The sequence below is a fragment of the Gossypium arboreum genome, chromosome 10 (genome assembly GCF_025698485.1).
Source record: "Gossypium arboreum isolate Shixiya-1 chromosome 10, ASM2569848v2, whole genome shotgun sequence".
In the NCBI taxonomy this organism is placed as follows: Eukaryota; Viridiplantae; Streptophyta; class Magnoliopsida; order Malvales; family Malvaceae; genus Gossypium; species Gossypium arboreum.
In genome coordinates, this window is record NC_069079.1 from 71,752,620 (window position 1) to 71,767,058 (window position 14,439).

The following is a 14,439-nucleotide window of genomic DNA, read 5'->3' on the forward strand; positions in this document are numbered from 1 at the left end:
AGTAGTAAGGGCATTTTGGCCATTTGTATATTAAATGAAATAAAATGGGAAAAATAACACAAAAATGTGTTCATCTTCATTCAAGCTTATTTAAACTTACATGTTCTCCATAGCTAGGGTTTTTCCCAAGCTTTCAAGCTCAATAGTAAGTGCATTCAAGCCCTGTTTTTAATATTCTTTACATTTTTGAAATCCTCGTAACTCGGTCTTCCTATTTCTACCATTATTTCGAGCTAGAGTTTATGTTTAAAATTTTACCCATGAATGATATGCATGTATTTTGATGTTTGATGGTAGAATATGAATGTTTGAAGTTAGGAGAACGATCTTTTCTAAGCGATATTTAGTGAAAACGAGCAAAACGGCATAATCGGTAAAAATACCTATTGTTCATAACTATGTGTTAGAGTGAGAATTTGATGTTGTCATAGAAGGTAAAAATGATCACCATGTCATAAAACATAATAATAAGGGCTGAAATTAAATTCCCGAGCCTAAGGGCAAAATCATAATTTTGTAAAAGTCAGGAGGCAAAAATGTAATTTTTCCATAATGTGATTTTTCGATTGAAATAAATAGTATGAGTGTTAAATGAGCTAAATGTGTTGTTATAGATCAAGAAAGGCGTGGAATCGATCTCGAACGGGGGAAGGAAAAGGTTTTGGACTAAATTGCAAAATTTCTATATTTTGCACAGAGGTAAGTTTGTATGTAAATAATACATTAACTTCATTTACATTTTATATTTCAGCCTATTATATGTATTTTAGCTAATTTTGAAACATAAATCAACTATTGGAGAAATGGAAATAAGTAATAGAGAGAGAAATCCCGGTTGAACATTTGGAAAGATTGAATAATATAGATGGAGCGTAGCTAGGTCACATGTATGGTGCTGAGTGCACATCATGTGTACATGATACGAGCATGCCCCACGAACTTTATCGAGCAAGTCTATCAAGCCGAGCAATGACATGTTGGCAAGCTGATCCCAGCTCGTTTCCAACTCCACGAGCTCCGTCCAGCTCAAATCCAGCTTATTCGAGCTCAATCCATCTTGTCTGAGCTAAACCGAGCTCACTCCTAGCTCACTTTCAACTCACGAGCTAAACCTTAGCTCAACTTTAGCTTAGGAGTTTAATCTCAGCTTAACTTTAGCTCCCAAGCTAAAGTTTAGCTCATTTTAGTTTAAACTCAAATTTGTCTTTAATACATTAAATAAAAATTTGCACATATTTATTTAAGTATTAAACTTGTCTTATATTAATATTTGTTATTAATGTGTCATAGTCATTACACAAATTGATTATGTTCACATAGCTAAATTAATGCATGACATTAATGTGTTCACATCATGCCGAATTTATGAGTGTTCATGAGATATCTTAATGACTTGTTTATTTCATGTAGGTACATCCCTTTGGACAGTACAATGTATGGATGAAGAAACATCTCTTTTGGGCATTCCACACTCATGAATGAAGAAGTATTAAATGCTGGTGCATGTACGGCTAGATGCAAGGTTTCTACAAATTCATGCATGTGTCGAATGTATGTATGGACATTAAAGGCTAGTCCATGAATGGATCAAATGCATGGGATGATAGAATGCATGAATGGCTTAAGTGCATGTATGGTGGCTGTCTCTTAACTTTCCAAGGCACTTATTCGGCCAAGAAGTAGCTGTTCATACTTTGAATTGACCTATAAGCTACTACACATGCATGGATGGGTTCAAGAACGTCCAAAGGAAGGAATTAACTCAATAATTCAACACATTGATTGAATTAAGTGTATGCACAAAGGGGAGAACGAATTTACTAGGTTCATGCTGCCATTTATGAACCTACATGCTATTAAAGAGTTTAATTATGAGGATACATGTTCCATACAAGTGCATGAACGTCCCAAGGAGATGAATGCAACCTTTGGGGCACATACAAGTCACGTAAAGCCTTTCTTTATGATTAAGCATTCATGCACACACTTAGGGGGAAGAAAGTGTCCATTCAACTAGTTCATGAATCTGCCAAATTTATGAACTATTTTAATACATTAGTGTGAACGTTTTTATTATTGTGTGAACACCTAGATGCCGAATTTGAATGGTCATCTATGTGCCTATAAGTATTTGTTTTCTTTCAATTGTAAGGGACTTTTTGCCAAAATTTTTATTGAATTTAATCTTGTGAGAATTTTCTTCTCTAAACTTTGTTTGAGACTTTGTTGACTTATCTACCTAGTAGTGGCGTCAACCCTGTTTCGTTCACCCATATACCGAGGTTCCTACTTTGTTAAGTAGTGGGTCGAGGTTCTATCATTTTCATTTTCACCTTGAAAGCCTATAAGCATTTGGGTCAATATTTTCTAATATTGGTTCGTGCTTGCTTTTGAGTTCCTTCTTTCCATTCTTTCATTTACTTTAAACCGAACCTTAATATTCATATTTTAAACCCTTCATTTGAACCCCTTGAATAGCTTCTGCATAATTTATTTAGAAACATCTTTTTTGAACAAACTGAATGATACTTTCTCGTAGACGATCGGGCAAACTCGCATACGACTTGACTCTTCCCGAGGCAGGTCGTATCATTTGGTATCAGAGCTATTAAAACAAGAAGTTCATGCGACGAAATCATTCACGAGCTAGTCCAAGTGTACGCAAGTAAGTAGGATCCAGAAAAAAAAAGTATAGAAAAAATTTTGTATACCGAAGTCTTCTCATTTTGATTGGTTTGTTGCTGTTATTATAAAAGCAAAAATCAACGCAGCCGAAGAAAAAAAAATCGTGTACAAAAGTGCTTCTATTGTATTTAGTTTGCTGATATAGTACAAAAAAAAAGTTATACAAGTTTGAAAAAAAACCCGAAAAAAATTCAAAAAAAAAAGTGATTTATGCAATTTTTTTTTTTGCTATTTGAACGTCAAGTCTTCATCTGATATAGTTTCCCGATCCATCTTCTGTTCTAAACCCCCTAATCATATGCACGCCACACTTTCTTACCCAATTCCCTATTCTTTCAGCCAACCTTAAACCTATACGCGTCTCCCTTGTTACCCTATTGAAACTAACCCCTAAGCCTACGATAAAGCCTTGGCAAGTCCGACTACGAAGGTAAAAGGCACGAGCGAGTGAGATCATTCGAGTGGAGGTAAAAGCCAAATGAGTGTAAACACGAACGGGAGTGACACCTTTTCCTTCTTCTTTCCAAGCGAAATTGTGAGGTTTGTGGCGAGGTACTTAATTTTTTTTTATTTTGTTTTGTGATCTAACATTTTCTTTTTAGCAACAAAAATCATGTCATGCGAAGAGTTCACCGAATCGGAATACCAATACTTGGTTCAAGAAATGCGAAGAATGGTGACTAAACGAGACCAAAGTGATCGAGTTTCTTCAAGTCGTAAAACGGAACCAAGAAACCCACGGAGATATATCCCCGACTACTACCTGAAAAAAAGTTCCAATCGTGATTCCTTTTTGCCATCTACGTCGAGACAAAGAGATTCATACTATGACTCATATTCATCAGCGAATTCGAGAAATGACTTCGATCGAAAGTCCTTTTCATCAAGAAATTCGAGAAGACGAGAAGCCGATTACGATTTTGATTCGTTCCAAGATGGCATTCGAAGAGAAAGACATACTCCTACTAGATCTTCAAAGAAAACTTACTCGGAGTATTTTTCACGAAGTTTTGATTATGAATCATACTCAAATAGTTCTTCATCTTTTGAACAAGATTTGTATTCTCATCGTTCTTTTGTACATTCTTGTAAAGAGAAAACAAAGAAAAGAAAAGAAAAAGCAAAAGAAGAAAAAGAAAATGAAATAAAAAGAAAAGAGAGGCAAGAGGCAAGTAAGAGAGAAAATGAGCGAATCTTGAGAGAACTTGAAAAAGCCTTTGAAAAAGCCTTTGAAAAGAAAAAAGAAAATGAAAAAGAAAATGAGATTGAAAAAGAGAACGAAAAGAAATTTGAGAGTGAAAAAGAAGATGAAAAAGAAATTGAAACAAAAGAAACGAGTGATTCAGAAGAAAAAGAATCGAGTGAGAAAACAAGTGAGCAAGTGAGGATTATTTCTACTAACCCACCTGTTCGATCTTCTTGTGAATTAACTTTTCAGGTTCCTAGAAGTTTGTGCAACCAATTCCATCTACATTACCTTCCAAACGAGAGGTGTTTTAGGTTGTTCGAAAAAGGTAAGTTCGCGAATGACTACCACCCACTTGCGATCGAAGGTAAGGAAGGTAAGGATTCTTTGTTTATCGAATCAAAGTCACTTGATTTGGATAATTTTTGTTCACTTACTGTTGTTAATGAATTTGTTTTAAAAGGTGCCATATACAGCTTTTCTTATGACGATTACTACATTGGCAAATTTGTTGACAACATTGGATTAGTTTTCTAAGCTTAATTTTGAACATGTTTGATCAAAGTTTGTCACGTAAAAATTCTCATGTGTTTGACCCTGCAAACTTTTTGAACTCATGTGTTAAATCTTTATGTTTAAATATGCCTATTCAATTGATTTGTGGTAAATCTGCCTGTTTGAAAAGTTGCATGTTCGTTAAAAATTCTTTGTTTGGCATCCATGTTAAAAGATCTTCACATGATATGTGCAATGGTGTTCTTCATGAACAATCTTTGAGTTTTTGTGCGAAATTTCCATGTAGTGATTTGTATTCCCGATTAATACTCGTGAAGTATAAACCTTTGCATTTTGGTATGCTCGGTTTTGTCAAATCAACATGTGTGTTTAAACTAGTGAAATATAATTCGTGTGGTGAGTTGATTATATCTTTTTCTAATATGTTGCTTGGAATTCCTAAACAAGTTCGTGTTCAAGCTTGGTATTTGCTACATGAATTCATTTTATGGAAACATTAAGCACTTTGCATCATTTGCAATCAAAATATGTTTGCTTGATGTTCAAACTTTTGATAAGAAGGTGAAATTCAATGATTTGGGTTTCAATTTTGGTTCATTTATTAATCACCTTGTTTGGCCACATCTGAAATTTTCGTTTCATTTCGAGAAGGTAAGGCCAACCTATGTTTTTGGAATTGAATCAAATTTCCATGGTAACTTTCCTTTTCCATTTAAGTCCAGAGTTTTCGATAATACTAACCAGTCTTATTTTTGTGAATTCCACCCCTCGAGGAGCAAGACATGTCATGGTGCGTCACCACCTATTCAAATTTATCAGAGTAATAGGTTTGTCTTACGTTATCTATCCAAAGAGAGATGAGTCATTTTGACCGAGAAAGGTAAACCCAATCCTCAATTGTCTTCTCTTCATATTCGTCAAGGTAAGTCATCTGAAAATTTTCAAATATCTTTGCTCAATTCGATTGAAGTTGAAAATTCCATTGATTGGTTGTTTGGAAATTATTTATACTTTGATGTGATGGATTTTTCCTTTTGGCATTGTGATGATGTGATTATTACGTTGGAATTTGGAGACTCCCCTCATGTTGTTCAAAAACGAAAGGAAGAGTTAGCATACCTTTGGCCATGGCATACCTTGCATGAGCAAGACAAGGGACCAAATGAGTTACTATATTCTATTAAAGAAATTAAAATGTTTTGGATGAGGAATAATGTGTTTAAGTGCCTACCATCATTTTCAACCAATTATCCCTTGATCCAACTTAGTTTTCATGTTTGTAACGATGGTCTAACGAAACTCTTTGATAAATTTACGTATGCTTGCTTTGTCCAATTGAGATTTTTGGCATATGTTCGATTGAATGAATATTTTATGAACTATCGAACACATTTGAATTTGCCTCCTTTGAGTTTCTTTTTACCGGCTGTGGTAAGAATTTTTCAGGTTTGTGTGACATCTTCCATCCCATTTGATTGAGGAAAACCATGCACGAGTCAAAGTTCTCCCATGGATAAATAGCTCGACTTGAGGACAAGTCACCTAAAAGAGGGGGGGAATGATACGAGCACGCCCTGCAAACTTTATCGAGCAAGTCTGTCAAGTCGAGCAATGACATGTTGGCAAGCTGATCCCAGCTCGTTTCCAACTCCACGAGCTTCGTCTAGCTTAAATCTAGCTTATTCGAGCTCAATCCATCTTGTCTGAGCTAAACCGAGCTCACTCCTAGCTCACTTTCAACTCACGAGCTAAACCTTAGCTCAACTTCAGCTTAGGAGTTTAATCTCAGTTCAACTTTAGCTCACAAGCTAAAGCTTAGCTCATTTTAGTTTAAACTCGGTTTTGTCTTTAATACATTAAATAAAAATTTGCACATATTTATTTAAGTATTAAACTTGTCTTATATTAATATTTGTTATTAATATGTCATAGTCATTACAAAAATTGATTATGTTCACATAGCTGAATTAATGCATGACATTAATGTGTTCACATCATGCCGAATTTATGAGTGTTCATGAGATATCTTAATGACTTGTTTATTTCATGTAGGTACAACCCTTTGGACGGTACAATGTATGGATGAAGAAACATCTCTTTTGGGCTTTCCACACTCATGAATGAAGAAGTATTAAATGCTGGTGCATGTACGGCTAGATGCAAGGTTTCTACAAATTCATGCATGTGTCGAATGTATGTATGGACATTAAAGGCTAGTCCATGAATGGATCAAATGCATGGGATGATAGAATGCATGAATGGCTTAAGTGCATGTATGGTGGCTGTCTCCTAATTTTCCAAGGCACTTATTCGGCCAAGAAGTAGCTGTTCACACTTTGAATTGACCTATAAGCTACTACACATGCATGGATGGGTTCAAGCACGTCCAAAGGAAGGAATTAACTCAATAATTCAACACATTGATTGAATTAAGTGTATGCACAAAGGGGAGAATGAATTACTAGGTTCATGCTGCCATTTATGAACCTACATGCTATTAAAGAGTTTAATTATGAGGATACATGTTCCATACAAGTGCATGAACGTCCCAAGGAGATGAATGCAACCTTTGGTGCACATACAAGTCACTTGAAGCCTTTCTTTATGATTAAGCATTCATGCACACACTTAGGGGAAGAAAGTGTCCATTCAACTAGTTCATGAATCTGCCAAATTTATGAACTATTTTAATACATTAGTGTGAACGTTTTTATTATTGTGTGAACACCTAGATGCCGAATTTGAATGGTCATCTATGTGCCTATAAGTATTTGTTTTCTTTCAATTGTAAGGGACTTTTTGCCAAAATTTTTATTGAATTTAATCTTGTGAGAATTTTCTTCTCTAAACTTTGTTTGAGACTTTGTTGACTTATCTACCTAGTAGTGGCGTCAACCCTGTTCTTCACTATCCCGAACTTATCACTATCAAATAGTGTGACGTTCACCCATATACCGATGTTCCTACTTTGCTAAGTAGCGGGTCGAGGTTTATCACTTTCATCCTCCACCTTGAAAGCCTATAAGCATTTGGGTCGATATTTTCTAATATTGATTCGTGCTTGCTTTTAAGAACCCTTTTCTTCCATATCCATCCTCTATTTACTTCTTTCACTTTCCCTTCCAATTTAGCCGAACCTATACATATTATTCTTATCCATAAACCATCATAGAACCATTATACATAGCTTCAGTCCTATTTTTCCATCAGCTTCATTTCAAAAGTGAATTGAACGATACTTTCTCGTAGACGATCGGGCAACTCAGCATGCAACTCGACTTTCCCCGAGGCGGTTCGTATCAGTACAAGAAAGCTATGAGATACTATGTAGTAGCTAGGTCACATGTGTGATACGGGATGTATCCCATGTAGACAAGAGAGCTACGGGAGAGATAAATATAGAGCTAGGTCGCATGTGGGATTCCAAGTGAAGGACACCATGTAGACAAGAGAGCTACGAGATAAATTGGCTAGGTCACATGGGTGGTACTAAGTGTTCACCATGTAACACCCTAATACTCGTGTCCAATATTAATTTAAGTAAGTACAACAATAATAGCATGTTTCCATGAATAACTTCTATAGTAAGCACATACTAAAACAAGGGTAAAAATGTAAAGTGATTTTTCTCCTCTTGACCGAATATACATACATAATGTATCTCAAATGCTTAACATGTTAGTTCAAGCATAACATAATCACACTCATATCACAATATGGATTCATATGTCAAGTTGCTTTCACTTCAAGATTTATAATTAAACCATAGAACTTTAGCCATATTCACATGGCCTTATACATATACAATACTATCAAAATAGCAACCTCCCAAAATATTATTCTATACATGCCATAATGTCTATTTGAGTTTTAAAAAAGATACCAAAAAGGGTTGTCAAAGATGTGATGACTTCAGAATCTAATCCAAGCTTTCCTCGACAAGATGATCTATACAAAACCAATAAACACACCAAGTGAGTTATTAACTCAATAAGTCCTAAGAAATTTTTTAAAAAAAGATGTAATGATCCAATTATCTTAACAAAATTTAAAATTTCAATCCAATATTTTCAAACAAGATATCACAAGGAAATCTTATGTCACATGTGTACATTATGAATTTGGTACATACTTACTTGAATTCACTATGTACTCCTACACCATTTAATCGCAAATTGAAAGGACCATGGTAAATATCATATGCATATTGTTGGCATATATATATATATATATATATATAAATGACAAACAATGTCCAATTAATCAAATAAAGCACAAACTAAGCTGCTCCATCTATAAATCAATCTCCAATCCATTTAGATTCATTTATCATTAATTTATATCTTTGTTCAATTATATACTAATTGAGCTAATTACCTTTCTCTTCTTTCTCTCTTCCCGAGCATTATCTATTAATATACAGATATAGATCAAGTCCCATGTCTAATATCCATGCACATTTCATTACTCCCAGTTTAAAGTTTTAAACTTTTTCATTTGCACAAGCAACTCTTTACGATCGATATCGCACACTTAGTGCTCGATTTAAAGGTCCGCACACATAGTGCTCTTACTCATTCGCACACATAGTGCCACATAACCTCGCACACATAGTGCTGAAATTTCTTATCTATAGCTACCACTATGTCATAGATAGGTTGATAAATCTCACATTCGATTTTCACAAATTCATACATACCATGATTTCTTATCCAACCTATTTTATGTGCAATTTAACCGTAACTTAAATTACTTAGGAACTTACCTTTTTAGTCGGATGAACAACTCCGATATGCTACTCAACCGCTTTCGCTTTTCCTTTGGCCGAACTTGGCTCCCTTTGATTTTGAGCTCCAACTTAATTCCTAACACAAGATGGCCGAATGCCTTAGGTGTTCTTTCTTCAATTTCTTGTTTAGTTTCGGTAAAAGGGGAGACAAAAATGAGAAACTTTATTTTTATCACCCTTTTTCTATTATTAATTCATGGTTTTCTAATATAAAACTATTTAATATTATTTCACTAATATAAAATACACAAAATGCCAAATTTTTCATCATCATTACCGTCCACTATAATCATAGTGGTCCATTTGACATGCAAGTCCTCTATGATGCTATCCATATACAATTTGGCCACTTCAACTTTTACCTATCACATTTTTATAATTTCTCAACTAAGTCCTTTCAAGTAAAATTCCCATTCATAAGACTAAATTAAAACATCAAATTTTCACACATGCACTATCACATATAGAAGTTATGCAAATAAATTTTAAATAAATTTTATAACTTAGTTTTGTGGTCTCGAAACCACATTCTGACTAGGGTCAAATTAGGGCTGTCACAACTCTCCCCCACTTAAAAATTTTCGTCCTCGAAAATCTTACCAGCGAATAAATTCGAATAACGTTCTTTCATAGAGTCTTCGAGCTCCCAAGTAGCCTCTTCTACTCCATGTTTGACCCATAATACTTTTACTAAAGAAATCTTCTTATTCCGCAATTCTTTCACTTCTTGAGCTAAGATACGTATCGGTTCTTCTTCATAGCTCAAATCCGATTGAATCTCAACTTCAGATAAACCAACCACATGTGAAAGATCCGATCTATACCGTCTAAGCATCGATACATGGAACACATTATGAATCTTTGCGAGTTCAAGTAGCAGAAACAATCTATAAGCAACCGGCCCTATCCGTTCTGCTATCTCGTACGGTCCAATAAATCTTGGGCTCAATTTTCCCTTATGGCCAAATCGGAGTAACTTTTTTTAGGGTGAGACTTTCAAAAATACTTTATCACCAATTTGATACTCAATATCTTTACGTTTCAAATCTGCATATGATTTCTAACGATCCGATGCTGCCTTCAAACTATCACTAATCACTTTCACTTTTTCTTCAGCTTCTCTGATCAAATCAACCCAGTATATCTTATTTTCACTGAGTTCAGTCCAATACAATGGTGTACGGCATTTTTGACCGTATAAAGCCTCGTATGGTGCCATCTTGATACTTGATTGGAAGCTATTGTTCTATGCAAATTCAATCAAAGGTAAATATCGTTCCCACGAACCACTGAACTCGAGAATGCAACATCTCAACATATCTTCGAGTATCTGAATAACTCGTTCAGATTGACCATCTATCTGGGGATGGAAAGCAGTGCTAAAATGTAGCTTAGTACCCAATGCTTCATGCAATTTTCTCCAGAATCGGGATGTAAATCTGGGGTCTCTATCAGAAACAATAGAAGTAGGTACTCCATATAGTCGAACAATTTGAGAAACATATAATTCTGCCAATCTATCGAGTGAAAAATCTGTACGAACAGGGATAAAATGAGCGGACTTCATCAATCTATCAACAATAACCCAGATTGAGTCTTTCTTGCTCTGTGTCAACGGTAAACCAGATACAAAGTCCATCGTTACTCGATCCCATTTCCACTCAGGTATCATGATCGGCTGTAATAATCCCGAAGGCACCTGATGTTCCTCTTTCACTTGTTGACATATCAAACATTTAGAAACAAAGTCGGAAATGTCTCTTTTCATACCATGCCACCAATATTGTCTTTTTAGATCGTTGTACATTTTCGTGCTACCAGGATGGACCAACATTCGGCTACAATGGGCCTCACTCAAAATCATCGAAGTAAGTTCTGAATTTCTCGGAACACAAAATCGACCTCTGAATCTTAAACAATCATTGTCGTCAATTTGAAACTCTGAACCCATATTAGAATCACATTGAGCTCGTTTAGCAACCAATTCTTCATCGATTTTCTGTGCTTCACAAATTTGCCGTATTAACACTAGTTTTGCTTTTAATTCCGCTACCAGCACATCATCAGCGGAAATAGACAGATGTACATTCATTGCTCGAAGAGTAAATAGAGATTTTCGACTTAGGGCATCAGCCACCACATTTGCTTTACCAGGATGATAATCAATGACAATTTCGTAATCCTTTAATAGTTCAAGCCACCATCGTTGTCTCAAATTCAAGTCTCTCTGAGTCATTAAATATTTTAGGCTTTTGTGATCAGTATAAACATGGCATTTCTCTCCAAACAGGTAATGACGCCAAATTTTAAGAACAAACACAATCGCAGCTAGCTCAATATCATGAGTTGCATAATTTTTCTCGTGAGGCTTTAGTTGTCTCGAAGCATATGCAACAACTCTACCTTCCTGCATCAGTACACAACCCAAACAGTTCAAAGAAGCATCACTGTAGACTACGAACTCTTTACCAGACTCTGGCTGAACTAACACAGGAGCCTTCGTCAAAAGGGTTTTCAGTTGGTCGAAACTTGTCTGACACTTCTCTGACCACTCAAACTTGATATCTTTCCGAAGTAGTTTCGTCAACGGTGTTGCGATCATCGAGAAACCCTTAACGAATAGTCGGGAGTACCCCGCGAGTCCCAAAAAGCTCTGAACTTCAGAAACATTCCTCGGAGGTTTCCAATCAAGAATGGTTGAAATTTTGTTCAGATCAACTCTAATACCCGAAGTGGATATAATATGTCCCAGAAAGCTGACCTCCCTTAACCAGAATTCACATTTACTGAATTTTGCATACAACTGATTATCTCGCAACATCTGCAGTACAAGCCTCAAGTGTTTGGCATGTTCGGACTCGTTGTGAGAATAAATTAGAATATCATCTATGAACACCACTACAAATCAATCTAAATACTGTCTGAATACCCGATTCATCAAATCCATGAAAATCGCAGGGGCATTAGTGAGCCCAAACGGCATCATTAAAAACTCATAGTGTCCATATCTCGTTCTGAAAGCAGTCTTAGGAACGTCAAAATCTCTAACTCACAACTGATAATAGCCAGATATCAAATCAATCTTCGAAAACACTGAAGCTCCTTTCAACTGGTCGAATAAGTCATCTATCCGCGGCAACGGATATTTATTCTTTACCGTCACTTTATTGAGCTGACGATAATCAATACACATTCGCATAGTTTCGTCTTTCTTTTTCACGAACAGAACTGGAGAACCCCAGGGTGAGAAGCTGGGTCGCGCAAAACCTCTGTCAGTAAACTCTTGCAATTGAGCTTTCAATTCTCTTAACTCGGCCAGTGCCATACAATACAGAGTGATTAAAATCAGTGTCGTACCCGGAACCAATTCTATGCCGAACTCTACTTCTCTAACAGGTGGCAATCCTGGTAATTCCTCAGGAAACACTTCTGGATACTCACAAACTACAGGCACAGTCTCGAGCTTTCGTTCCGATACCTTGCTATCTAGTACATATGCAAGATAAGCTTCATAACCCTTTCTCACATATTTCTGAGCTAACACAGAAGATATCACTGCTGGTAACCCACTCAAATCACTAGACTCAATTCGAATCATTTCACCACTCGAACATCGCAAGACTATAGTCTTTCGCTTACAATTTACCATAGCATCATGTTCGGTTAACCAGTCTATTCCGAGAATAATATCGAATTTTTCGAAGGGTAATAGCATCAAATCCACCGGAAAACAGAAATCTGTAATTATCAATGAACATCTCTTGCATACTTTATCAACTAACACATACCGACCCAAAGGGTTTGACACTCATATTACAAATTCAGTAGACTCAACAGGTAGAGTCTTACTGGACGCTAATGTTTCACATACTTAAGAATGAGTCGAACCAGGATCAATTAAAGCAAGTACACTAGTACTATAGAGAGTGAATGTACCAGTGATAACATCAGGGGAGGATGCCCCCTCTCGTGTATGGATGGCATAAGCTCTGGCGGGGGCATGAGTCTCAGATCGAATCGCCATATCAGAAGTCCCTCTCTGATTACCACCCCTGCCTCTAGTATTTCTCGATGGTCTACCTCTAGTTGTTGCACCACTTGATCTCGCACTTTGCATCTTATTTTTCTCATTAGGTTCCGTGCAATATCGAATGAAATGATCCCGCGAACCGCATCTATAATAGGCTCTGTTAATAGACTTACCCCAACATTCACCTACATGCTGTCTTCCACACTGTGGACATTCGGGTTTTTCTTGCCGATTGTTGCCAACACTAGCAACTGAAGTAGCTCAAGAGTCCGTTGATGGTTGCTCCTTAATAGAAATTCCTGCAGTCGTCTTTGATCTGTTAGTATCATCTCTGAACTTCTTTGCAGCCGAAAAAGAATTCTTACCCGCCGATCTTTTACGAAAGTCCCTAGCTTCAATATTCAGCTTTCTTTTTCTCCTTTCCAAGCTCTTCAGCCTTGCAAGCTCGTTCAACCAGTGTTACGAATTCCTTTATTTCTAGAATACCCACCAGCAGCTTTAAATCTTCGTTCAATCCCTCTTCAAATCTTTTACACATGGCAATTTCATCAGCTACACACATCCGAGCATAACGACTGAGTCTTACAAACTCACGTTCATATTCGGATACGGTCAAACGGCCTTGTTTAAGCTCTAAAAAGTCTTTGCGTTTTTGATCGATGAATCGTTGACTAATATACTTCTTACGAAACTCTGTTTGAAAGAAGTCCCAAGTAGCTCATTCCTTTGGAACAATCAAAATCAGGGTTCTCCACCAATAGTAGGATGAATCTCGTAATAAGGATATTGCACACTTTAAACACTCATCGGGTGTGCAAGACAGCTCATCGAAAACGCGGATGGTATTATCAAGCCAAAACTCAACCTTTTCAGCATCATTAGTAGGAGTGGCTCAAAATTCCTCGGCCCCGCGCTTCCTAATCAAATCAACAGGAGGTTTACTCAGCCTCAAGAGATCAGTAGTTGCTGGTATTATAGGCACCGGAGGAGGATTATTTAAATTCAAAAATTGTAACACCTTGAATTTGGGCCTAGAAGTTTTGGGCCTTAAGCATGGGAGCTGTTGAAGGCAGCTTATAATATTTTTTTGTGCGTGTAAATTTCGTTAATGAAGGCTTGTTTTAGTGGTTAAGTGTGCTAAGAAGTGTTGGAGAAGTCCTGGGTTCAAACCTGGACTCTAGCAAAAATTTTGGTTTAAGGTGAATCAAACCCTGGGTGTAGTAGGTAGGCCTT